Source organism: Rhipicephalus microplus, chromosome 2 (assembly GCF_043290135.1).
Source record: "Rhipicephalus microplus isolate Deutch F79 chromosome 2, USDA_Rmic, whole genome shotgun sequence".
NCBI classification, from domain to species: domain Eukaryota; kingdom Metazoa; phylum Arthropoda; class Arachnida; order Ixodida; family Ixodidae; genus Rhipicephalus; species Rhipicephalus microplus.
In genome coordinates, this window is record NC_134701.1 from 98,812,874 (window position 1) to 98,840,399 (window position 27,526).

Sequence of the window (27,526 nt, forward strand, 5' to 3'; positions counted from 1 at the left end):
CACCTCCCTTTACATCTGTTAATGACAACTTTTTTTTTGCTTATGTGACATCTGCTGTATTCCAAAAAAGTGTGCTTAGTAGAGGCCTGTAGCCAGAGGGGTGCCCCAGGAGTTTGTACATCCCCCCCCCCCCGACTTCGCATGTTGTGGGTTGGCCTACTGAGCATAAGTAATGAAGAAATTCATTTTTTATGGCCATCAACGTGTGCCCCTCCCCTCCAGAAACATCCCTGGATACGGAGCTGTCTCTTTATGAGCTCGTTATTTCTTCTTGCTCATTCTTCATTGTTTGTTTTTACCTCGCATTGTCTGCAAGTGTATGAAATACAAGGTGTTTCAAAAAATGCATCCAATATTCTTTAAAAATTAGAGAAAGGAGGTACTTGCATGCTAGTTGCAGTGCTGTCTTTCCTGTGACAAACGGAATCTTTAAATAGGCATAAGCATCAATTGCAGCAGTAATTATAGCAATTAAGACAATTACTGTTTTTATCAGTGGTAGTAGCTGGTCGAGTCTAAAGGGCGAATTCAAGACCTTTCTATTAAAACTCTATAGCCACTTCGAAATTTCGAAAAAGCAGTCACTCATTATAACCGTGGAGTGATGCAATCTGCCTAATTTAGCTGTCAAAACTAAAAACGATCCACCAGACAGCACATCTACCATTCAGTTCGACAAAGCCCTCAAGGACGATACCGTTTCTCTAGTCGTTATCAACCGTCAATTTAGACATTTTGCTTTGTGCCCACTTAACGACGCTCACTTAGTCTTCTTCCCCAATGCAAAAGAAACAGTGTCACCATAGAGCGCATTGACGAATTAAATGGTAGATGAACTGTTTGGTGCGTCGGTTTCGGTTTCGACAGCTAGCTTGAGCAGAATGCATCGCCCTGCTGTAATTACCAGTGGCCACTTTTCCTAAGTTTTAAATTGGCTATGGACTATTTGCAGAAAGCGGTTCAACTCGCCCGTTCGACCCGACCGGCTATTACCACTGGTTAAATAGATAATTGTGTCAATTTCTAAAATTACTGCGTACTAATTGTTTGTACTTATCCGAAGATGCCTTCTGCCACAAGAAGACAACGCCGCATGTGGCACGCAAATGCCTATTTTCTCAAACTTTCAAAATATTTCACACATTTTTTGAATAATCTCTTAATGTTACTTCTAATGAGTCATTCCATGCCGAATCATTCAACGTTTTTTCGACCATCACGAATATGGCTGATAAAACTTCCACATATTTCTCTAAGTGTGAAACTCGTCCTGGTCATTTACTTTTGTTGCCAAAAGTTTTCCTCCCTATTTATGAGAGCCTATTGTTTGGCGCCAAGCAAGGTAAAGGCGTCAAAACAACAATTTGTTTCAAAAGAAGTTTTTAGAATGCACGCAATAAAAGAAATTTCTGGCAAGGTAATGAAGTTATCTAACTTTAAAATAATCAGTTAATTATGTATATCTATACTTTGACCGCTTTCCACTCGAACAATGTTGAATAAATTTGCCACATTTGGGATTTTTTTCCGGAAAGATCGTAAGTTCTAAGGACACAAATAAATTATGTGGTAGTGGCCTGTCAACATGCTACAAATGAAAAATAATTTAGGCACTGATGTTATAGCGGATACTCTGAAAAAATTCCGAGTGTCACTTTGTTTGAGAAAACTTCGGTGTTCAGCACCAAAAACTTGTCTTGGTGGTCAGACTATAACTATGCACAAAATTTAATTTTAAAGCTCCATGAACAAGCTTTTATTAGGTGGAATCACAAGGGGGTAATATTTTTAAATTAGCGAAATATTTTTTCTGACACATTTATCTGCACCAGCTTTTCGCCTACGTAACTCAAGCGACATGACACACTCGGAAGGGCAATCTCCAGCAAAATCCCACTGACCTAGAATACAGAGGGCGCATTCGGATCTCACTACAAAATAATTGAAATGGGAATAGGGTTATCATCTGCATTCCATTGCCAATGAAGGGGTGCTACAAAGACTGGGTTCAGTGTGGTGATTTCCAGGTGAGCCATGCAGCTTTATAGATATAAAGTCAGACATCCTGCTTTCTTGGGGAGTTGTGCACATGCAGTAAGTGTGTTTTATGCACTTGAAATGAAAATACATAGTCATATTCAATACATGAGTAACAAAATCCGAAAACTGGAGTTTACTTATAATGTAGGTGGATACGCTATCAGGCAAGTAGAAGAATTTAAGTACTTGGGCGTAACGATTACATTGAAGCTTAGCTGGACAGCACATATTGATGGTATATGTTCTGCTGCCAGGAGAAAATTAGGCTTTCTAAAATATGAATTGGGTCGTTCTTCTCGTTCACTAAAACTTAGAGCCTTTAAAGTCATAATTCGTCCTTCTCTTGAATATGCCAGCATTGTGTGGGACCCCCAAACAGCTGGTAATATACAGAAAATAGAAAAAATACAACGATTAGCTGCTCTATTTATATACAACCGGTATAGATGTCGCGATTCACCGTCAGCCCTGTTGCAGGATGCGAACCTCCAACTTTTTGCCGATCGAAGGAAAACTGCACGGCTTAACTTTTTCCGCCTTTTATACTTTTCCAGATCAGGATTGCATGCACCAGATTACATAACACAGGAAACAACCAGGTCTTCACGTCATAAACATAGTCGTAGCATTACACCTATATTTGCACGCACTAACATTTAATAGTATTCATTTTTCCCGAGAACTGTCTCTGATTGGAATGCTCTGCCCCATGATTCCCCTATGCTCAACACGCCGAGATGAAACTATACCCTTTTCTTGTCGCTTAAGTCTGCTTCTTTGCCTGTATTTGTCCCTTGTTTTTCACGAATTTTTAATGTATATGAATTTTGTTCTGCAGTGAATGTATACTGCAGCGGAAGTGTATGTATGTAGAAGAATTTTGAACTGTATTGCCCTCTCCTGCATAGACCATACTTGGTGCGCAGTATGTGATAAATAAATAAATAAAAATAAACATATGTCTTTAGCGTGATAGTAGCATTGGTGCAGTAAGCTGATAAACACTACCGCAAAACAACTGTTTCTCATTTTTCTGGCTTTCAGGAGAGCACCCTGCTCCCTGAGACCCAAAGCTTGTCATATGAATACTGAAGCAAAAAACTTTAAGTAAGAACTGGTAGCCAAAGCGATAGTCTCGTTAATGTTTTGCGTAAGGGATAATTGTGTACTGTATACTTTTTAACGGCTTGATGGCTCATCTGGGAGTCATCACTAGTGGTGTAGCCAGGAAGGCAGAGGAGCTGCCTAATCCCCCCCCCCCCCCATTCAGTCTAGGTATTTTTTATCCTAAAGCCGTGGATTGTCCTCCTGCTGTGACCGGTTCGTGACCGCTTAGTTTATCGATGATTCAAAAGAAGGCACTAGTGTGAGTGAGAGACAGACGGACAGATTCACTGTTACTGATAAACCCCTCTGAAGCTTCGCCCCACACATAAGCATTCACTTCGTAGATATGCTGTGATTTTCTTAGTTATGCATGTGCATGTCTTCATGCAGACATACAAACACACAAGAATGTACATAAAGCATGACCAAAGTCGCCTTCCCCTCATACACCACCCTCACGCGAAAAAGATCTTTTTGCTACTGGTCTCCACACTGTAGCGACATTCATTGTAGCGCACCTCTGTTGGCAACGAATTGCAGATGATAGCCCCATTCAAATAACAATTCCTCTGCATCAAGCTTGCTCTGGGTACCTCAGGTTTGTGGAAGTCTATTGAAGATTGCCCTTGCAAGCGCTCCTCCGCTTGAGTTAGGTAGGGCTAAATCTGGTGTGCGTAAATTATTTTTAATTTGTAGCATGCCAAAAATGCCACCAGCACATATTTCATTTGTGCCCTTGAATTGATATATATGTGGTGTTTAACGTCCCAAAACCACCACAGGATTATGAGAGACGCCGTAGTAGAGGGCTCCGGAAATTTTGACTAATTGGGGTTCTTTAACCTGCACCTAAATATGAGCACACGGGCCTACAACTTGTGCCCTTGGAATTTGCCATGTTACCAGAAATCAAAATTCTGAACCTGGCAACACATTCAATATTGCTCATGAGAAAAGCTCTTGAAGAATTGATATACATAATTAGATCACTATTTTTTGTTAGATCGTGTCATTACTTTGCTGAAAATTCTATTCATGGAATGCATTTCCAAGTGACTTTTGAAAAAAATTGTTGTTTGACGACTTTTAGCTCAGTCGGCGCCATACTACAGACTATCATAACAAGGGAGCAAAATTTTTGGCAATGGAGTTAAATGACCAGGATGAGTTTCGAACTTCGAAAAACTTGAAAATGTTACCGCTATATTCATTATCGCCAAAAAAAAACGGTGGGTGATTTTGCGTGGAATAACTCTAAACGTTGTATTTTTTAATACATTGAATTACTCCTTTGCTTCTTTTTTCTCAACTAATATTGTTAGCCAATTTTTTGGTGTGTTTATGAAGTTTTTCTCACTTTTAGCCATTTCATTCTGTATGATATGTATTATTATTTGTTATGTGTGATCATTTATTTTTGTGCTGCCAGCCAGTGCCTCTAACAGGGCCTATTATGGTTGAAATGAATAAAATAATTGTTCTCGCAGTATTTATTTGCTCAGTGCTAGCCTGGTGTGATTGTGCTGACAAATTTCTTTACCTCCTTTTGAGATAAGAAGTCTGCACAATACTGTTACAATAGATAAACAACACAGGTGCTTTTAGGTACCTGAAAGTTACGATATTCCTTCTTCACATTTTCCATTCCAGATACAAAGCCGCCGAAATAAAATAAATTTTTGACAAATTTTGTTTACACAATTCGTAGCACGTCTGTGCTGTATTTTGTTTTATGAATATGGAAAAATAAAATTCGATTCAGTCAATAGAAAAATTGTCCTTGTTGGTTTTTAAACATATGGATTCACTTCGTAAATTTTTAGCATGTAGAGGTGCACCCAAGAGTTCCCAGGTGACGCTGCCACAAAATTAGTTGGAATAGTGGCCTGGGGAATTTTATATGACCTTGTACTTGCAGAGGAAAGATGTGCTGATTACATGTGACTCATGTTGAATCCAATGGAAACAAGTTTCTTATTTACGGACATGTAGCAATAGTGTTTCAATTGGGAAAGTCATATATATAACATCTTAAGCAATGCGCTAAAGAAGTTAGCATTTTTAAAACGTAAACTGTGTCGCACTTCACTTTATATAAAACTAACAGCTTACAAAGCACTTATCAGGCCTAAGTTAGAATATGCAGACCTGGTCTGGGCGCCGTATCAAAAATACCTAATTAAAAAAAATAAAGAGGATCCAAAACCTGGCCCATTTCCAAGCCATAACGAAGGTCCGCCAGTTCGGCAGAGGAGGCATACTGTGCTTTTTGCCAGACCACTCCTATATCCTAAATATACTGAAGTGCTCGATGTTTGCATCCCAGCCGGTGAGTGCGTTCCTACCTTCACATTTAGCATGTACCCCAGGCCTAGTGCATGGCGTCGACGCCAACATGCCACCCTCCGAAGTACCAGAGCTGTTTTCGCCAGCAGGTGCTATTTCAGTCTATCGGCGTGGACGGGTGGTTGATAAGAACAAAATACAAACTGAGTCTGTAATTGTGAGCTTAGCGGAATCAGTACAACCATCACAAACTAAGGCTTGGCCTTCAATTTACACAATAGAACCGCTCTCTCTCCGTCCGCTTCAATGCATAAAGTTTTGGCGTTATGGTCATACAATGAAAGGTTGTAGGTCAGCGGTCAGGTGTAAGCTATGCGGGGAAGGTAAAAATTCTAGCGACTGTCAGAGTAATAAAGAAAGTATTGCCTATGTAACGAAGCTCATGCTGCCGATATATCTGGTTGTTTGGCAAAGGTACGTGAACTCCCAATTTTAGAGATAGTAGAACGAAGACGGTGTTCAGGGAAGAAAGCAGCACTTGAAATAGAAGCACGAACACAAGGCTACGCCGCTTTTATAAGCCAACAATGGAAGCTCTCTCTGTCCTTATTGCGGAAGCAATTGAGAAGGCAGTGGAGAAGGCAATGTAGCGCATCACTGGGAATCTTTGTGAGTTCTTGGCCCAGATTATACCGAATCAGATGGCTCAAACATTAGGTACAGCGGAAAACCATCTCAGTGCACCACATCACATTAGTGACTCCTCGGAGTTTGCAAAGGAGTATGGCTCTGATACGCCACAGCAGGCTACGGAATACCTTCGCATTCGTGACTCCCCTGAGATTTCAGAAGAGTATGGCTCCGATACACCACAGCAACCTACGGAAGCTGCAGATTCCGTAGTGGAAGGTAGCGTGTTTTAATGCGAGCTTACCCGGAAAGTGGAGGACAAAGATGAAATGGAGACGAGTCCCCAATCGCCAAAGCGCTCGAGATACCCTTTGTAAAAATAGGCATCGCACCTGTCAATTCAAAAACCAAAAAGTACCAGAAAAACACCCTGTCTAAAGCGGATTTTTAAAGAAAATATTCCAAGCAAATCCGTCACTGAGGCTCTTTTAGAGCCACAATACGGTTACTTGAAATCCTTCATTGGAATTGCCGATAGAATCACTTTGCAGCAACTGGTATAATATAATTTGCATTGAAATTTTCTCCAGATATATTTGCACTAAAAAAACTTGACTTTACATGCATCGGTCTTTTCAATTAAAAAGATTCAGATATTTCCGTCTAGACTATCCATTGAAAGGTGGAGGTTTGGCATTTTTTATTATTAATAGAATAAATCTCAAGGTAAAACTTGCGTATCAGCTCATGTCACCTAACAGTTAATTCTCGCCTAAAGAATAAACTTACCAGGCTTCATGCCTTTTTGGGTGGTTAAAGCACACTTTCTTAAAAGTGTAAAGATACTCGATGTTTAGACGCTACAGTGACATCTCGTTATTAATTAAAATTTTGATCGGCGATTTCAATTTTCATCATACGTGCGGGCATTTCCGAACTGTTCGATGTGGTAAGAGATTGTGGGAGTGGACAGCGGATAACAACTTCTGTTGCCTGAATTCAAGAACACCTGCTTACATTAAAGATAGGTCTCGTTCAGCCTTAAATTTAAGTTTTTTGAGTTCATCACTCACTAGTTTGTCGTGGAGTGCGTGTGGTTGTGCAACTAACAGCGATCACTTGCCTATATTATTCGACATTGCTTGCAAAATTATATTGTCAGGCTTTCAGACTGGAGTGTTTATTAATTACAACAAATTTCGGAAAGATTTAGAATATGTTTTGACAACTCGTTCTGAAGAACAAGAAGATACGAAAGCCGTGAGACTGAATAAGATAACATATCAGAAGGCAGAATTTGTTGCGGAATCCTCAAAAAGCAAGCCCATAGTTCGTGGTGGAACTCGGACTGTGCCCGGAATTTCCGACGAAGAAAGGCAGCCTAGAAAAAACGTATGTATAACCAGTGCCCCCAAAACTGGTCTGATTACAAGTATTACGCTGCAAGCTTCAAACGCACAGTCTTTTTAGCTAAGGAACAATTTGACAGAAAACATTATGATCACCATTCAAAACTTTTTAACAAAAAGGCGCTGTTCCGGTTCATGAGATCACGTAAAATATTGCCATCTTCAAATAATATAGGACTTGAGATTATGTCCTCTGAAGAAACAAAGAAATTGTTAGAAATCATAGCAAAAGGTCTGGAGTGTAGATTTGTGATCAAGTAAGCCTTACGATCTACAAAAACAAGTGGTAACGATGGAAGTTATTGAAGTGACAAAGGAAGAGTTAGCGCAAGTGATACAAGATTTGCTCTCGTCAGCTGCTGGTCCGGTTGGAATCACAGCTGCTATGATGAAAATAATATTCAAATTACCAACATGTGACATACTAAACACTGTAAATCATTCTTTTAAATATGCCTTGATTCCGTATAAGTGTAAATTAGCTAAAATAGTGCCAATAAAAAAAGAGAAGGTTCGGATAAGTCATAGAAAACATTCGACTCATTTCTCTTACATCTAATATGGTGAAGCTCATTGTGAGAGTGCTTTTTAAAGGTATATAGTATTGATTGAGGGAAATTCGATATTAAACCCAAATCAAATGGGCTTCAGAGCTGATTGTTCATCTGGTGTGCACACGCAGACTTAGAAAGCCGCATTCAGCTTGCTCGCAAAACAAAACAACATGCGGCACTAGTGACATTGGATATAGCTAAGGCGTATGATAGAGTAGCACATTCAGATTTATTAGACATATTAAAGAGCCACATACTTCCAAATTATATATTGGCGTGGGTGAGGGAACTCTTGAGAGGAAGATACTTCTATTGTTTTAAGGATGGGTGCGCATCATCAAAATGCAAACAAATTCGCGGTGTCCCCCAAGGCGCTGTAGTATCGCCAGTTATATTTAACATCTTAGTGAGCACAATCCCGCATCGCCAGAACGTGAATGTGTTTGTATATGCCGATGATGTGGCATTTTTCACGCCACATAGTGACATATACCTTTCATATCAAAATCTACAGAGATAAGTGAATATGCTGAAGAGATGGCTAGATGAAATCTCCATGACCCTACATGTAAATAAGAGTCCAGTATTGATATCATCGGTAGCAGATCTCATCTCAATTTCAAAATTTAATGAACAAGAGCCCATTACACAGGGGGAATCTCTTAAATATTTGGAAGTAATTTATAATGCCAACCTACACTAGACTCCCCACATGGAAAGCATGGATTCTAAAGCACAACGCGCCTTTGGAATTCTTCGTAGACTGAGCAGCCGTGCATATGGTCTACGCATTAGCACAATGGTGATGATATATAAATGTACATGGGACCGATGCCAGAATTTGGGTGCGTATTGTTTTCAGGTGGCCCTGCTTCGCAAGCAAACGTCGCAAGCAAACGAGCTGTCTCTGTCACGCAACTCAGTATTGCTGTCACGGCATGTATTAACAACGCAAGGACTATGCCTGGCTGTTGCTCTGCGCCGAATTGCAATTTTAATTATGGCGGAGGACCCACCGTTTGCGCCTACAGGTTCCTGCCAACGCCGCTGAATGATCAGTATGGACGCGCGCAGTGCCGCGTAAGGACTTTGCGCCATAAAAGTTCGCAGTGGTAAGGAAATCTGCATTTTCTTTCTATTCAACTTTTTTGTCATAGTTGCTTTTGTTGTCGCATTATTACGAGACTGCTCAATATTTCAGCCGTTACATCACGTATAACCTTCTGTCTGCAGCTCTGCGAAAAGCACTGTCACCCAAGCGACTTCGTCACCTCGACGAGCTACACAGACAAGGTCGCTGGCAAAGTAATCTCACTTCCGTCTAAACTCAGGCGTCTAAGGCCTGGAACTGTTCCAAGCGTTTTTCCTGGCTGCCCCACGTATCATTCTCAACACAAAGGTGTGGCTCGCAAAGGCCCGCAAGAAAAACGGACTTGTATGGCAGCCGAAGCATTACAGGATGCATTACAAGAGTCAATCATCGCGCATCAAGGGGAAGAGAAAAGCAACCCCATCTCCTCTTTCGAGGTCCCCTTGTGTAACATGAACAAGCTTTTGGTGGTAGACTTGTGAAGCAAGGCGATTGTGAAAGGCATTGTCTGGTTCTTGAACTTTGTGCCCCAAGATGCGCCGGTAGTGCCTTGTGCTGTAGTTGTATGTGCCGATCTCTGCCTCAAAGTATGCTTTGGAGAGATACGGGTTGAAAAGGTGGAAAACGTCGTGTTCCACGTTTTATTTCGGACATCTGACAACTGGGTGTTTCACTTAACCACGTAGAAGAAATTGTAAAATTCTCCCAAATGATAAGGCAAGTGCTGAGCTTCTTTTGCATCGTATATCGGCGCACTTATAGGAACTGTCATCACGACAGTTTCTATATGACTGGCAGGCTGAAGTAATGAAGTTTCTGAGGAACCAAGTTGAGATTATTTTGACTAATGAAGCGAGGTATCGAACCGAATTACATCTGTTCACCAGTATTATGTTCACAATGTCACCACTCTCTAACAAGTTCATGCGAAGTACATCCCAGTTGATTCTTCCACATTCAAACACTATCAGGCGTGTTCGTGTGTTTGTGCCGCATACAGCATTAATCCTTCATGGAACACCAAGATGATTTGTACCTGTCGTACGCAAAAAATTGCATTAGCACTGAAGGACCAGGAACGTACAGTAACGCTCATGATAGACGTCATTCATTTACAGTACTACTTCGAACAATAATATGATATCCTCCCAGGTGCAGCCACAAACAGCAATATTGATGCAACGACAGCGTACGTGTTCAAGATGCAGAACCTATTGTCATCCAACAAAGTTGATGTGCATATTCTGCCTGTCGCAAAACTCAATGCAAAAGATTCGCCCTGTGTTCTCAAACACCTCATTATACAGCTAGAAGATGCTGGATTTCGGGTGATCGCAGTCACTTTTAAGAATAGTTCCGTTAACCACACAGCAATGTCTTTTCTTTTCGATCACCTAAAATTAAATATTGTCTATTCACACCCATATGATCCTGCCAGACCTTTTTTGTTAGACAGTGTTCGCATTCTCAAGTGTTTCTATAACAACTGGCTTATCGCAATCCAGGGACTAACATGTTTTCCCCCGACGTAACTGAACTTTGCAGTGATGGACAAATGTTCACCGCATAAGTTGGCAATTTGAGGAAGGCGCGCGAAGGGGAAAACTATGAACTGTTGCTCTTGGTCCCCACATTTCCTGCAAAAGCACTAAATCCATCCAACTTGGAGCGCGAAGTCGTCAAGATTGTCCTGAAGATCTTCAACCTTGCAAATATCACGCACTCACTAGTTCAAAGTTAGCGCAAGTTCACCATGCCAAAGGCACTGCTGAATTAATAGCCATCATCATGACGTGGGGGAATATTGTGTGTGCCTAAACCACTCACAAGAAACAGAGCCTGCGCGACAGCTTTCAAAAGTCAATGAGAAGTCTTTCTTCACCTCAAATAGACTTCCTCAACAGCTTAACTTAGTGTGAAGACTTTTCGGGAAGTCTAAAGCATGATGCACGCCACCTGACTCGTGAAACATACAGTGCATTTGGCCACACTTGTCATGCCCTTGTAGAAGTAACCCGCTACTGCATTGAAAAGCTCGGCTTCCCGTACGTGTTGCTGGGGCAGTTTCAGACTGACTGCCTAGAGGACAGATTTCGGAAATATTCGCAATTGTCATGAGCCGGTATTTCGTGTATATATGGTAGATATACGAGTCAGAGCGCAAGCTCAGATTGCAAATATGTTCGAGCTCCGCGAACTCCCTTATCTAGATGGTCTCACTGCATGTGGCTCTTTTTATGACCCACAGTATAGGAGACAATTTGGTGTTGCCGTAAGTGAGCATGACCTCACAAAGAATTTGCCGATGCTTTCTACCGTTACTTAGGTGGCATGATACTGCGCACATGCAGCTATAAAAAGCTTGCATGTACCTTCTGCAAGGACGATCTTGTTTTAGAAGGCGAGAGTTGTGAGAACGAAGAGTTTTCGCTTACTGCCACTGCCACGAGAGGTGGCCTCAAGTTTCCTGAACCTGTAGTTTTGCAGGCAGTTTTGACAATAGAAATAGTGCTTGAGCAACTCATAAGCGAGAAAAATACAACCAAGTTTTATGGTTCTCTGAAGCAAAAAGAGCTCATTGGTGCATTGACATCATCGTTTAGTGACAGTGACGAAGCCCTTCACACGTGTGACCGGGGGCAGTCACCACAACACGTGATGAAGTATATTTAAGTGATGCTGCAAATGTTTTGGTGTGTAAGGATGTAATAAATGATTGATCGAACAAAAAATCTGTCTTTCGCTTGCATTTTCAATGTCTTACTAGATATTGCTGCAATGTTCAAGTTGAAAATACTTTCTGCATCCAATGTCGAAGTATCAAAGCAGCATACGTGTAATTAGTAAATTTCCTATGATAACGGTTGTCAGGAGAGACCAAAAAAGCTCAGGCTGGTTTAGATAAATGTCTGACAAAAAAACAGGATGGTGGGCTTGCATGCCGAGAGTCACTGGTCCACAGAACCTCCTTTTGCGCATCAGAAAGAAGGCGAAATTATTGAAATATGTTACGTTCAAAACCTATTTCGTAAGAACGAACCAATGCTGAGGGCAAATTTAAATTCAAGGACTGTACGTGCGAAAAGACAGGTAGCGAACTCTATACCGTACCGGTGAGGTGAAGCCGGCCGCCAGGCCGGTCTCACCTCCGTGACGTCACGGCGGCGTAGTGAAGTCTTGTGTATTTATGTCGTGTTGACTGCAGCAGCCGAAAACAAAGTTGGGCTGTGGTTTATCGTAAATTACCTACTTTGTACCCAAAAGAAGGCTCAATTTTTCAGTATGCTCACAACCACAGAAGAAAATGCAGGTGAAAGTTTTGCTTTTATGTTTTATCAGATTGCATCTTTTGTATTTTGGCTGCATTGGCTCAAAAAACTTTTCTAAAACTTCGTATTTTACGTCTGTGAAGCCCTGAAAAGCTCATGTGCGAGCGTACTTTATTTAAACAGATTAAAAACTCTGCAACATAAAGCAGATGCGCCAAAAGTGAGAACGTCTCTGTGACTCGTGTGAGAACTTGGAAGTGGCGTCACCAGCAAACTTTCTTTTTGGGCGTGACTCGCTCATCCAACATCATCTCAGAGAAAGCACACTGATTTTCTTATTCTGAAAGAGTAATTTACAACTATGGAAGAAATTATTTTTGTGCTCAATGTGGAATGAACAAATAAACGATGTTGGTTACTGTGAACGAAACACCCTGTAGAACAACAAGTTTGGCGATGTATTAATTTTCACTGCTTTTCCTAAAGTGCACGCATCCCGGTTAGGGATACAAATCAGAAGGTATCGGGATGATTGATTGATTGATATGTGGGGTTTATTGTCCCAAAACCACCATTTGATTATGAGAGACGCCGTAGTGGAGGGCTCCGGAAATTTTGACCACCTGGGGTTCTTTAACGTGCACCCAAATCTGAGTACACGGGCCTACAACATTTCCGCCTCCATCAGAAATGCAGCCGCCACAGCCGGGATTTGAACCCGCGACCTGCGGGTCAGCAGCCGAGTACCTTAGCCACTAGACCACCGTGGCGGGGCATATATCGGGATGGCTCTGCTTGCAACCAGTCGCTTCGTGAGTCTAAAGAGTGGTCATTGACACCGGGAGTCATTGTAATCAGCCAATGAACGGGACAATCACGCAACCCAGGGTTCAGTGAACCAAGATTACGGGCGCCCTGTCCAGGACTGTATTTACGTGGCACACCACGTGGAGCAATATAAAAGGAGGGGTTCTCCCTCTACATGATAGCGTTACCTGAACTTGTAAAGTGTGTTGCAAGACGACACTTTTAAATGTGTTGTGTATTCATAAATTTTACTAGAGTGGCAGACATGGTTATTGCTAACATGGCATCTGGAGTAACGGAAAGCAGAAAATCAAGAAGCGCTGTATAGGTGCGAGTTGTTACACTACTACTGCGTGTTATTTCTCCTCGTCACTACGTTGTTAGAGATAAAAACCAAATCGCAGCAGTAAACTAGCTTCTAAAAGGGACACCAATCAATGTATTAAGTTCGTTCCCTTTTAACACCTGCCCAAATAATGTTGTCTGTAAAAGAACACGTACGGGTGAACGAGTGACCAAGATCTCGATACGTTATGGTTCACGGGCGCTCAGGAGTAGCAGCGCAATGATGCTCTACTACGTCAATAAACTTATAATAATATTCTTGCGAAAAAGTCACAGCTTTGCCGCAAAGGTGAAGCAATGAACAAAAACAACTTGGACAAAAACAACTTGGACAATGGACAAAAACAACTTGGAAGGTCACGCGCAGATTGGCGAGCAGATCGAAACGTGCCCCAAATTTCTCACGCACAAATGACGCACGGAACGTACTCACAGGTACACAGGTTAACGCCAATAAGCGTCAAAGTTGTTACGTCACTGTATCTGAAAAGCGCGCCCTTTTCCCCCACCTCACAAGCGGAGGCTGTGCAACAATTGCAGTGACCTTTGTGCGCCCCTAAATACAAGAGAATCGTTCCAGTCAAGCCCAACGCCAGCCAGGACGTATGATTCTGTCCAATGGGAGATAGGAGTGTTCGCGAGATCGTCCACTCCAGCCCTTCCTCTCCACGGGCAAAAGTATGTGTGAGAGATGAGATCCGCCGCATGCTCAGTGCGTCATATTGCTGATAATGCTGAAAACACGATACTTCTCCCCCGCAATGCCCACTAACTGCAGTAAGTGCTAGATATAAATAGCTTTTAGAATGACTGCCAGTTGGGCGTGTTGGTAAAGGTTCATGATGAAACAAGCGTAAAAAATACACGCACTCAGAGAGAACACAGACAAGCGCTCACTAGCAACTGAAAACTTTATTTCGAAGCGAACACTAATCAATACATCACACGCACATACGTCATTCCCGACTTCCCCTCTCATCATCAACAACGTGATATAACAAAATATGCACGCGCCCACAATCGGAAACAAACACGTGTCAAGAACTAAAAAAATGTATACATATATATATATAACTAAAGAAACAAAAAAACAGAAAACGTAATACAGAGACAAACACTGGGTTATGTGACGTCCAAAAAAAAGCAAATTCCGCATCTGTTAGTAGAACTGACGCTTGGCTGACGCAACTGTCCCCTCCTTTCACTATTCTATACGCTTGCATTATTTCTCTCGTCGGCCGCTTGTTGTGCCTGTTAATTATTCGTGTGTCAGAAAATTTTGGTTGGCAGGTGCACTCCTTGCAGTGCATCGCTAAGTGTGAGTAAGGGGCCCCCTTTAGTGAATAAAAGTATCTGCCTACAAACACTCAAAATTGCTGTCGCCTTTATAATTTTGTGGATGGAGATTGAAACAAAAACATTGTTGAATGAAAGAATGATTTTATAGCTATCATTACGTTCAAGTACCTGGAAAATTATGGTTGCTTCACTGAATATCTACATGTAATATCCTTAAAGACACTACAACTATAGTGAATTCTTTCTTGTAATCTCAGGTTCGCAGCGCGTGAAATCACAATGTTTTTCAAACTATTCAAAACAGTTGTCCATCCCCATATTATTTTTAGACGCACATTTATAATAGTTGATTGAATAAGGAGAATAATTCAATGAACTTCACCGGGTTGGCAGGTACGTTGAAATTGCGAGGCTCAAATTAGTGTGTTATGTCGATGTGTGTTTAATTGTGCAGTTTTACAAAAAGTTGATGAAAAAGTTGGCAGATCCCACGTACAGAGGGAATCGATTATATGCGAAGCATGAATGAGAAATGTTAATTTGTTGCTTTAAAATTAGCACAACGTTACGAGGTGGAAGTAAATGACGGCGTACATGAGTTCCGTGTCATGATTATCATGTTTGGTGTGTTGTTTACCTTCTTCATCTAATCATGTCACGTGATACCAAATTTAATATATGTGGAGTTGGTGAAACGGCCACCAGCACGCTATGAGCGTGGTATGTTGTCATGTTCTTATATGACACGCACCACATGATTATCATATTTGCACCAGTCATATATCTTGTCATCCATTGACGTCACGTAACAGCAAATTTGGTATATGTGGAGCTAGCAAAATGGCTGCGACTGCATCATGAAGGGCCCAACATACTTCACTGTAGCGTTGACGGGCGTGCACACTGGGGACAGCGACGCTACGTTAGCAAAACACGAGCACTCAATAGTCTGACGTCAGACGCCGCCAGTGTCCGTCGGCGTGGCGCGACGGTAACCGGTGCAAAATGCGACATGCTACATTTCGCGCCGCTGTTTTACCCAGACAACTCTGCGTCTCCCTCTTTTCGTAATGGAGAGGCGCCGGAAGCGCTGAAACGCGCATGCGTCAAAGCAACGCAGCGCGGCGCGCGGTTGCGAGTATGTGGGAGGACCGCCGCTTGGCGTGGCAACGCCGACATGACGCGACGAAATGAACGCCAGCGAGCACGCGCATCGCGTCACGTCAGAATTTATTGGGCCCTTGAGTGTGCATGTAGTCACGTTCTCATATGACACGCATCTTATGATTATCATGTTTGCACAAGTCACATACCTTTGTCATCCATTGGCGTCACATAATACCAAATGTTTTACATGGGAAGCTTGCGAAATTGCCGCGAGCAGATCATGAGCGTAGCATGTAGTCATGTTGGTACATGACACGCATGTCATGTTTATCATGTTTTCGTCAGTATCATACCTTCGTCGTCCATTTACGTCCCGTAAAATCAAATTTTGTATAAGTGAAGCTAGCGAAACAGCCACCAGTGCTTCATGAGCGTGGCATGTAGACATGTTGTTACATGGCACGCATCTCATGATTATCATGTTTGCAACAGTCATATACATTCATCATCCTGTAATACCAAACTTGATATATTCGACGCTAGCGAAACGGCCACGAGTGCATCATGAGTGTGGCATGTAGTCATGTTGTTACATGACACGCATGTCATGATTTTCAAGTTAGGATCTGTCGCTTGCGTTCGCCATGCAATCATGCCATGCAAACGAAACCACCTGGAACTATAGGACCAGGAACTGTAAACCATGACATTTATGACATCAATATCATACTTTTCTTGTTATGACTAGTTAATTATGTTCTTCATACAGTCATGTTATACCATACCAAGTTCGGTATCGATACCATTATCGAAACGGCCAGGAGAGCTAAACGTCGTAGGTGGCTAGATATAGATAGATAAAAAGATAGATATGCTCAAAGTCGCCGAAGTTTGCTAAGAAATTTTTCGCATTTCATATATAAAAAACTTGATACATTTTCGTTCATTGATTTGTGGGGTTTTAACGTCCCAAAACCACCATATGATTATGAGGGACGCCGTAGTGGAGGGCTCTTGCAATTTTGACCACCTGGGGTTCTTTAACGTGCACCCAAATCTGAGCACACGGGACTATAACATTTCCGCCTCCATCGGAAATGCAGCCGCCGCAGCCGGGAATCGAACCCGCGATCTGCGGGTCAGCAGCCGAGTACCTTAGCCACTAGACCACCGCGGCGGGGCTACATGTTCGTCGAGTGCGTAATGCGCTGGATCGAACCTATGGTCTCATGTTTGACGGACGGCTTTGTCGGAGTAGATATTCGACAGGCTGCCTAAGTGAAAACGTTTCCTCACTTAACTCGAGATTATATTATGACAGGGTCTACAAGAGCTCAAGTGGCATATTTTGTTTCCGAATATGGCATTATAAAAAACTTCACAGCAAGAGAAATTGTTAGATAAAAACAATGACTCACTGCAGGTCAAACGTATACTGTGACTTTGTCTTGAACGGGTGGTGAAAAACGACTTCGTCTCAAAAAGCCCATATTTCAGCAGAATAGTAGCAAGATATTAATATAAACGTTTTTTTTTCAATGGCGGTACTGAGAGCTCATTGGCATCAGCGTGCTTTTCTCATAAGTAGTAAGATTGCGCGGCAAGGTCTAAGGGCCCACTTCAAAGATTTTCGCCCCACACGTGTCAATGTGCAAGTGCTTTTTAGCAATATCAATAGTTTTGCATACTGTGATCTACCCACAGGTTAGAAAGCCCGAAGTTCACTACAACCACTGCAGCAGCCGCTTTTTAGGGGCGAAGCTCCTTATGGCGTGGCTCGGGCGTCCCTCGTATGTAACCACCAGTGGCACATACCCGAAATAGGTATAACACTTGACCTCCAAGGTGGTGCCAGTGAGAGATTTCTTCTGTGCGTTGTTTAACAATAAAAAAAAGTGCTCAATGTACATGCCAATGGCTGCTAATGGGGAATGAGAGACATGAGCATTCGGCTTTTAGTCAACGCGCACGCTGCGATCCCCATTAGCAGCCATTGGCATGTACATTGAGCACTATCGGACAAGAAAGGGATGCTACATTATACTCGCTGGGTGTAACCTCCTTAGCTTTAGAAAGGTTTAGCGAGCGTTGAGCCGCAGTGCCTTGAATACAATGAACTTGTATGTACCATGAATGAACTCAAGGTGGTTAAAAATGAGAAGTAAATACGAAGCGCAAGCCGTAAGAAAGTAAAAGCCGAATTCTCCTGTCTCTCATTCCTCATTAGCAGCCATTTGCATGTAAATTGAGCCCTATCTGACAAGGAAAGGTTGCTACGTTATACTCGCTGGGCGTAACCTCCTTGGTTTTCGAAAGGTTTAGTGAGCGTTTGGTCGCAGTGCCATGAATACAGTGAACTAGAATATACCATGAACTCGAGGTGGTTAAAGGTGGGAAGTGGACCCAAAGCGCAGGCCGTAAGAAAGTGTGCGTGTGCCACCTCTAGTTTAGTCCTTGGAATGTCCGCTGGATGGCGGTGCTTCTAAATGGGGAATATATGATAAAAAGATGCGAGATGATGGGACTTGGAGTGTTGAATAGATGAACGAACGGACACACAAACAGATGCATGGATGGACGCATGAACGGACCCAGGGGCGGATGCATGAAAGAACGCAGGGACGGGCGCACAAACAGACGCATGGACGGTCACACAGACGGACGCATGGACGGACGAATGCTTCGCCCCACTCTCCATCATTAACTCCGTGGATATGCTGCCATTTTTTTGAAGGAGGCACGTCCCTCACACAAAAAGAAGTTACAAATGTGATAGTTTTGTACTTGCACTCGTCCTGTTGCACTAGTGCGTCTTTTTCATGCATCCTCGTTTGTGTTTGAGCAACCCTTGTTAGGTTGTGCGCTGGAACATTCGATAGTTCAGCCTTATTCTTTGGATTGTATGTTTTTTCCATGTGTCATTTCTGAATGCGAAGAGCATTGCATGTTTGGAGCTGCTTGTTATTCTTTCCGTGACAATATATTTAACTAAACAACCGCCAGCGCATCATGAGCGTGCCATGAAGTCTTGTTGTTACTTGAGACGCATCCCATGAGTATCATGTTCGCAACAGTCACATACCTTTGTCATTCACGTACCGTTCTACCGAATTGGAATATGTGAAGGTTGCGAAACGACCGCGAGTGTATCATGAGCGTGGAATGTAATCATGATGTCACATAACACGCATGTCATAATTTTCTTGTCAGGGTCTGTCGCTTGTGATCGCCATGCAATCATTTCACACCGTACCAGTTTCGCAACATGCCAAGTGAACAAAACCACCGCAAAAGTTGCAGTACTATGAAATGTAAATCATGCCATCATGACGTGCATGTCATCATTTTCATGGTATGACTTGTCAAATGTGTTCTTCGTACAGTCATGTTATGACATACCAAGTCTGTTATCGATACCATTATCGAAACGGCCAGGAGAGCTAAAAGTCATAGGCGGATAGATAGATAGATAGATAGATAGATAGATAGATAGATAGATAGATAGATAGATAGATAGATAGATAGATAGATAGATAGATAGATAGATAGATAGATAGATAGATAGATAGATACGCTCAATGTCGCCGAAGTTCGCTTAGAAAGGCTTCGCATTTAATATTTCACGACGCACCACTGCTTTTCTTTTCTTCGTGCCCGATGAATACCCATCACGTAACGAACACACAGTCATGCTCGCTCACAAGCCTCGATGTCAACGTGCGGCGACCGAGCGAGGCCATCTTTGTTTACTGTGGCAATGAAAAGGTTAAATGGAACCAGAAAACCAAAAAAAAACTAGAAACAGCAAAGAACAAAAACCTGCATGGTCTACGTTTCCCCATTATTGTTTCAAACAATCCTAAACATGATATTAACATCCTTTGTTTTTATATTTTTCTATAGGAATTATGCATTAGTCAGATGTATCTGGCTGAATGGAAAGATAAGTAGGTAAAAACAACTATTGTATCCATTTTTTGGCTATCAAACAATCTACATTTCACAAAAATAAACCGTAAGAACGTATAATAAGGAAAAACAATGAATATAAATTTCAGCACATCCCACGTGCTTTGGTAATCAATGTTATGCGGAGCAAGCACTTGTGAGGTGACTGTGTTGTAATTTTTTGTTCAGCGAAGTGTTACATATTGGCGCTAAAGACGTGTTCGAATGCACACATAAACATACGTTAAACCACCACATATGTTTTAAATAACCAGTTATTTAGACTCCCGCAAAGCTCGCAGCAGCAACACAAAATTAGCAAAACCAAGAGTGGTAAACTGATATGAGGCGTAGGCGCTCACTAGATACTGTTACGAAAGTCAACTTGAGCGCATGGCGCCTAAAACTGACGTTAACCGGACGTGACGGATGAATCATAGGATTACACGTGTAATGTTCAAAACATTGGCCAGCACTGCAGCAGCAGCTGGCGTTTTACGAACATTAGGGTCTATTTGAAAAGTAGTTTCGAGACCTTTCATGGGTCTGTAGTACAATACTAGATTAACGTGCAGAATATTGGGTTGAGATTTGTGCTTGGATCCTTTCATATATCCTTTAAGTTCAGCCTGCCAACGCTGCCAAAGGTCAAGATTTTTCTAATGCTGCCGTATTTGAACACCCACGTCTGTTCTCGTCGTTGTTTGGTAGCTATAAGTGTTTATCACCGGTAGCACATGTCCGCATACCTTGGGCCCATACCCGTGGGTAGGTGAAATGATGAGTACACGGCGAAGAAAAACAATCACATGCTAGTATGCTTACATCTTTCTTCGGCGAAGAAAATATTTTGCAACACAAAGAAATTTTGAGACGCGTACTGGAAGCCGAACTCGGACACACTATAAGCGTGCCAGCTTTGTACGTTTGAGCAAACTACCTGCACGCCTGTGCCACCCCTGATTGCTCTGAAACGGTGTGCTGTTCCACACAGTCCTCTTTTTCAGCCTATTTCATTTGTAGGGATTAGTCTGCGAAAAATAAACAAAAAGAAAGGTAACAAGGTGGACAATTTGCTGCCTTTACACATGTGTCCGTGTCCACCGGCTACTTGAGAATGATGTGGGAGGAATTGTCATGCAGAGAGTTTCTAAAGATATAGAGGGCATTTTTTTAGCGTTTGGCCAGACAGAAATATGTGTATGCCAAACAAAGGGGGTTTGTTGATGAACTAAACTTCTCGTGCGCATCTCGTTGATGTGAAGCGCACGAAATGATGATGTGGATCTGGCATGCACTGGCATGTATAGCCACATTCACCATAATTTCTCGCGTGATACTTCTTTTATTGCGACAACGACTTGCCTTTCAGGCATAATATTTTTTTTTGTTAAATGTGTGCTGTCAGGCCGATGTTGTGTATGAAGTGAAGTAGTGTCTTGTAAAATCTCTTTTCACATATCCAGCGGTTGTAACTGTCTGTGTCCCTGTAGCGAAGGCCAGTTTGAAGGAGGTGACAGGAGCGTGCAGGCTGCAACCCTTTCATCATCATCATCAGCCTGACTATGTTAACTGCAGGACAAATACCTCTACCATGTTCCGTCAGTTAACTCGGTCCTGTGCTTGCTGCTGCCACTTTATAACCGTCAACTTCTTAATCTCATCTGCCCACCTAACCATCTGTCTCCCCCTGACACTCTTGCCTTCTCTGTGAATCCAGTTAGTTACCCTTAACGACCAGCGATTGTCCTGTCTACGCGCTACATGCCCAGCCCATGTCCATTTCGTCTTTTTATTTCAACTATTATATCATTAACACCCGTTTGTTCCCTAATCAGCTCTGCTCTCTTCTTGTCCCTTAAGGTTACACCTACCATTTTTCTTTCCGTTGCTCGCTGCATCGTCCTCAATTGAAGCTGAACCCTCTTTGTAGGTCTCCATGTTTCTGCGCCATAGCTAAGTACCAGCCGGATACAGCTGTTGTATATCTTCCTCTTGAGGGATAGTGGCAATCTACCTGTCATAATTTCAGAGTGCCTGCTAAATGTGCTCCACCCCATTCTTATTTTTCTCGTTGTAATTTTTGTGGTTTGGCTCCGCGGATATTACCTGGCCAAAGTAGACATAGTATTTTAAAACTTCAAGTGGACAATTACTTATCTCAGAGCGCTGCTCTCTTCCGAGGTTGTTGTACATTACTTTCATTTTCTGCAGATTAATTTTACGACCCACTTTTTTGCTTTCTTTGTCTAACTCCGTAATCATGAGTTGCGATTCATTCCCTTAGTTACTCAGCAATGCAATGTCATCGGTGAAGCGCAGGTTACTAAGGTACTCTTCATTACCGCTATGCCTAACTGTTCTCATTCTAGGCCTAAGCCTCGGAAAACCTTCTCTAAGCGCGTGGTAAATAGCATTCGAGAGATTCTATCCCCCTGCCTTACAGCCTTCTTGATTGGTGTTCTGTGGCTTTATGAAGCGTCATGGTAGCAGTTATCCCCTGTAGATGTCTTCCAGGATGTTCTTATATGCTTAATCGGCACCCTGATTATGGCAGTGTTTGCATGACTGCTAATATGTCTACTGAATCAAACGCCTTCTTTTAATCTATGAAGGTTATGTATAGTGGTTGGTTGCATTCTGAGCATTTCTCTATTACCTGATTGATAGTATAAATGTGGTCGATTGTTAAGTAGTCTGTTCGAAATGCTGCTTGTTCATTTGAGTGATTGAATGGTATTGTTTTCCTAACTCTGTTAGCAATTATTTTTGTAAATAGCTTGTATACTACGGAGAGCAAGCTGTTCGGCCTGTAATTTTTCAAGTCTTCGTCATCTCTTTTCTTATGTATTAAGATTATGTTAGCATTCTTCCAAGACTATGGTATTCTTCCCGTCAGGAGACACCTCGTAAACAGGGTAGTTAGATTTGCTAACACAATCTGTCCTCGATTTTCATCAGATTTGAGTTTACCTGATCTTCACCAGCAGCTTTGCCTCTTTGCATGCTCTCCAAGGCTTTCTGACTTCTTCTATTACTACTGGTGTGGTGTGATCTGGGTTACTGCTAGTTCTTATAGTATTAAGGTTGTCGTTGTCCCGGCTATAGTACAGATCTCTGTAAAACGCCTCCGCTATTTTAACTTACCTATGCATATCGGTAGTTATTTTGCCTTCTTTGTCCCTTAGTGCATGCATCTGATTTTTCCCTATCCCAAGTTTCCTCTTCACTGCTTTGACGCTTCCTCCGTTATTCAGAGCGTGTTGAATTCTCTCCATCTAATAACTTTTACATCGGATACATTTTGCTTATTAATCAACTTCGAAAGCTCTGACATTTCTACTTTGTATGTTGTACTTGAGACTTTCATGCTTTGACGCCTCTTAATTAGATTCTTAGTTTCCTGGAAAAGCTTGCCAGTGTCTTGTCTAACTACCATGCCTCCAACCTCCACTGCACAGTCGTAATGATACTCGTCAAATTATCATTCATAGTATCTACGCTAAGATTGGGTTCCTCAAGAAGAGCCGAGTACCTGTTCTGAAGCGAAACTCTGAATTCCTGTACATTCCCTCTCAGTGCTAACTCACTGATTGGCTTCCTGCGTATCAGTTTCTATTGTTCCTTCTTCAAGTGTAGGCAAATTCGAAACCGTATCTTTATATGGCCACTGCATCGCACCATGCCAACCACTTCCACATTCTGCGCGATGCCGCGTGTACACTCATTATAAAGTCTGTTTCGTTCCTATTTTCGCCTTTAGGGCTTCTCCATGTCCACTTACGGTTTCCTCGTTTTCGGTATGAGGTATTCAAAATCCGTAAATAATTGCATTTTGCAAATTCTTCCAGTAGCTCTCCTCTGGCATTTCTAGAACCAATGCCATATTTTCCTACTGCCTGGTCTCCAGCCTGCTTTTGCCCTACATTTCCATTAAAGTCTCCCATCAGTTTAATATACCGTGTTTTTACCTTACTCATTGCCGAGTCCACGTCCTCATAGAAGCTTTCAACTGAAGCGTCATCATGGCTGCATGTAGGCTCGTAAGCCTGTATCACCTTCATTTTGTATCTCTTATTGTGTTTAACTACGATACTCACCACCCTTCCATTATTGCTACAGTATTCTTCTATGTCGCCAGCTATGTTTGTGTGAATTAGGAACGCCACTACAAGTTCTCTTCTGTCAGCTAAGCCCCGATAGCAAAGGACGTGCCTATTCTGTAGCACCGTATAGCCCTCATCTGTCCGTGTTGCCTCAATAAGCCCTATTGCATTTCAATTAACACACTCTAGCTCCCCGAATAGTACAGCTAGACTTGTCTCACTAGATAAGGTTCTAGCAATGAACGTTGCAAAATATAGGTTCCATTGGCGGCCTGCCTGGATACAGAGAATCTTAGCACCCTCTGCTGCGTTGCAGATCTGACCACCGCCGTGGTCAGTTGCTTCGCACCTGCTGGGGGCTCAGGGCCATGAGTTAATTGACGTTTGCATGTGGGAGGTACAGGCCAGATACTGCGCCAGGGTGGCAAATCCTTCTCCAGTGGGAACTGCCTCGTTAGCTTGGGTTCATGGTGTCGCTACACAACAAACGCCTGCATAAGCAGACGCTTCTGCGACCTTTACGTGTCCATGAAAGGTGGTATGTATCTATTTGCATTGTGGGAATGGGACTATACGGACACGTATCACCAACTCGTAAATGTGGCCAGCTCCATGACGAGATAACGGCCGGTGTAAGGGCCGTCCTTTCCCGAAGCTTCCTAGGCACAACTTCCTCCGCCCTAGTAAGGTGAGGGGGGAGGGAGAAACAGACACACGCTGGAATGAGAGCACGTGTATCCTGCCGGAGAACATTTTTACGGGTATGGAAAAAGTTTGGGACTGAAGTGGAAGGGGAATGGCTGGAAGGTCTATGTCTGGAGGGCAGTGCGCCTGCTGGTCAGCAGCAATGTCGTGTGGGTTCGAAGCATGGCCTTCAATGCAATGTACTTTTACGCAAGTAGCCATAATATGGTTCAGCCTATGAATTGCCTCGCAGACCCCCATCGCCTTGTGTACATTCTTGAGCTACGTAATAGCTCCTAAAGAATCTGTGTATACTTCAATCTGCTTAATTGTGTACAGCTTAGAGGTAGCATTCTGGATTGCATCATGGACGACTTGAAGTTCCTTCACAAGAGGAGTGGCTTTCGTAGATAGATAATGCTGGTGGCCACTGACAAAACTATGCGTAGTACTCAGGAATGATGTCGCTTTCCCACCTTGTTGGATAGCAGCATCTGTATATAGGTCGCAGGTATTAGCGCATGGGGCCTCGATGATGGAGCGTTCGTCAATTTTAGATGATGTATCGGAGCGCCGTAACTTCGTTGTTTAATTAGATGTGATGGTGGTGATTTCCAAGGAAGACATAGACTCGGGCTGGTTGTCAATGCGAGAGCCACGTTGAGAAAAAGCATGCAACGCAGCAACAACTGGCACTAGTCGCCTTTTGATTTCACGAGCTTTTTCTTTTTGCGATATCAGCTCTGCAATTGCGTTAAGCTAGGCCTGCTCCTGTAAAGTTGGTATGGAAGTGAGGCGAAGTAACACTGATATTGTGCACATAGCATCACGATATTGTCTCCAACTGTGCCAACTGTGCCAAATTTAACCGTTAAAATTGTGCCTATTTTAAAATTCTTGGCTGCAGAACTGGGCGGACGAGCTGTAGAGCTACATGTGTATTAGCTTCAGCTGCTTCCGGTGCAATGCAGTGAATCAGATGAAGTGTTTTTTGTGGAACTCTGTCTGACTTTGCGAAGCCAGTGCATTCCACTGCTGGACTGGTGCCTCAGGAATGTTCACTGCACCTATCGTAGAAGTAAAAGGGTGAAGCTTGATTTTTCTGCCTCCTGCCTTATTAGCCACCTGAACATAGCTTGGTTTTGGGGCGGAAATGCCTAACATTGCGTTCCGAGTGTAGTTCTGAAGAACATCAAAGGCTTTCTGTGTTGTGCTTGTGTTGAGACATCTTTATGCACAGACTATAAAGTCTCATTATCAGCGCATATCAACAATTTTACGTCTGGAATGCGGTGTAGTTGCCTTGCTAAAGTATTAGAGCATTGTTGAACAGAAGAGGAGCCGAAACAAATTCTTGCGGGACACCTCTGTAGGACATGAAGCAACCTTCAGGTTTTTCATCCACTCCTACTGCTAATGTGCGATTGTGAAGAAAAAGGTAAATAAATTATACCACTTGCAGTGAAATCCGAGATCGATGAGGTTGGATAAAATGACGTCAAGGTTTATGTTGTCATAAGCTTTCGTTACGTCAGTTGCTACTACAGTGCATACTGCGTGGCTGTGTTGAAAACTTGTAAAACGTCATCCGACAAGATAGAAAGACCATCCTCAGTCCTCAAATGAGAACAGAACCCGATTTGGGCCGGATGGTGCTTGTTGTGTCATTCAAGACACCAGAAAACACGCGTGGCCACCATCTTTTCAGCAAGTTTGCAGACAGTAGCAGGCAATTAAATCGGGCGTAAGGATCGCAGGTTATTTGGAGACTTTCCTGGTTTTGGAATCGGGACGACAACTGACTGATGCCAATCCGATGGTACGTCCCCAGTATTCCATATTTGATTATTAGCCTGCAGAAGTGTATCGAGAGCTTCACCTTCCGTGTTATTGAAAACCTCGTAAGAATTACCGTCAGGACCGGGTGTTGTTCTTTGGTGAGAATTTTCGATCGCCGCTATTAGTTCAGCCATGCCGAAAGGACACCAGATACGCCCATTCTGAAATCTGGCGCAGACTCAGTGTGATAGCCAAACTTTTGGACCGATTTTCTGAGGTAAGTGCGGTCTTTTCATCAACTAGATGAAAATAAAGACAAAACGCCTACAAATATACATCGGGGTGTTTTGAACATCAATAGCAAAGACCCCATAATGCTTTATTAATTAGAACAGGATAGGGTAAAATAAGAAACGGGGTGAAACACCTTGCTATTCTCTGCTTTGCTATTCTCTGTGGCTACTAAAAACTACTTTCCTGCATTTCTCTTTTCCAGCGGTGAACCTTGTCAACCTTTTGATGCGTAAGCGTTGATGTTTGCTCACAGTATACGCACGGTAAAAATCACGCGGCTAGTGTCAAGATTTTCGTGACTCATCAAAAATTCTGCGCAGCTAAAGTTTTGGATCCGTGCATGGAGCTACTCCAGCGTCAGTGAAGCAACGTTAATAATCATTTCATTACTTTACACTACGAGCTACATAACACCAGACATTTCCGAGAGCCTCTCAAACTACAATAAAAGGGTTACCTGAAAAAGGTGCATCCTGCTGATGATTTGCTGAACACATGATTTCCCCTAATATAGAACAGTTGGAACGCCCTAGAGCGCATGGTATTACTAAAACTTCTTATCAAAATGACGTGCAACACCTAGTATCTTTGATCACATGGGATAATCTATAACTTGGTTCACGCTGTTTCCTTTCTTGCTTTCACAATCTTTGAGCTACTGCCTATATCATGGTAAACTAAGTTCCCACGAAGTGTTCGCTTAAGGGAATCATTCATTTTTGCCTACAGTCGATTTCGAAATGTGACGGAATCGCACCAACACACATATTAG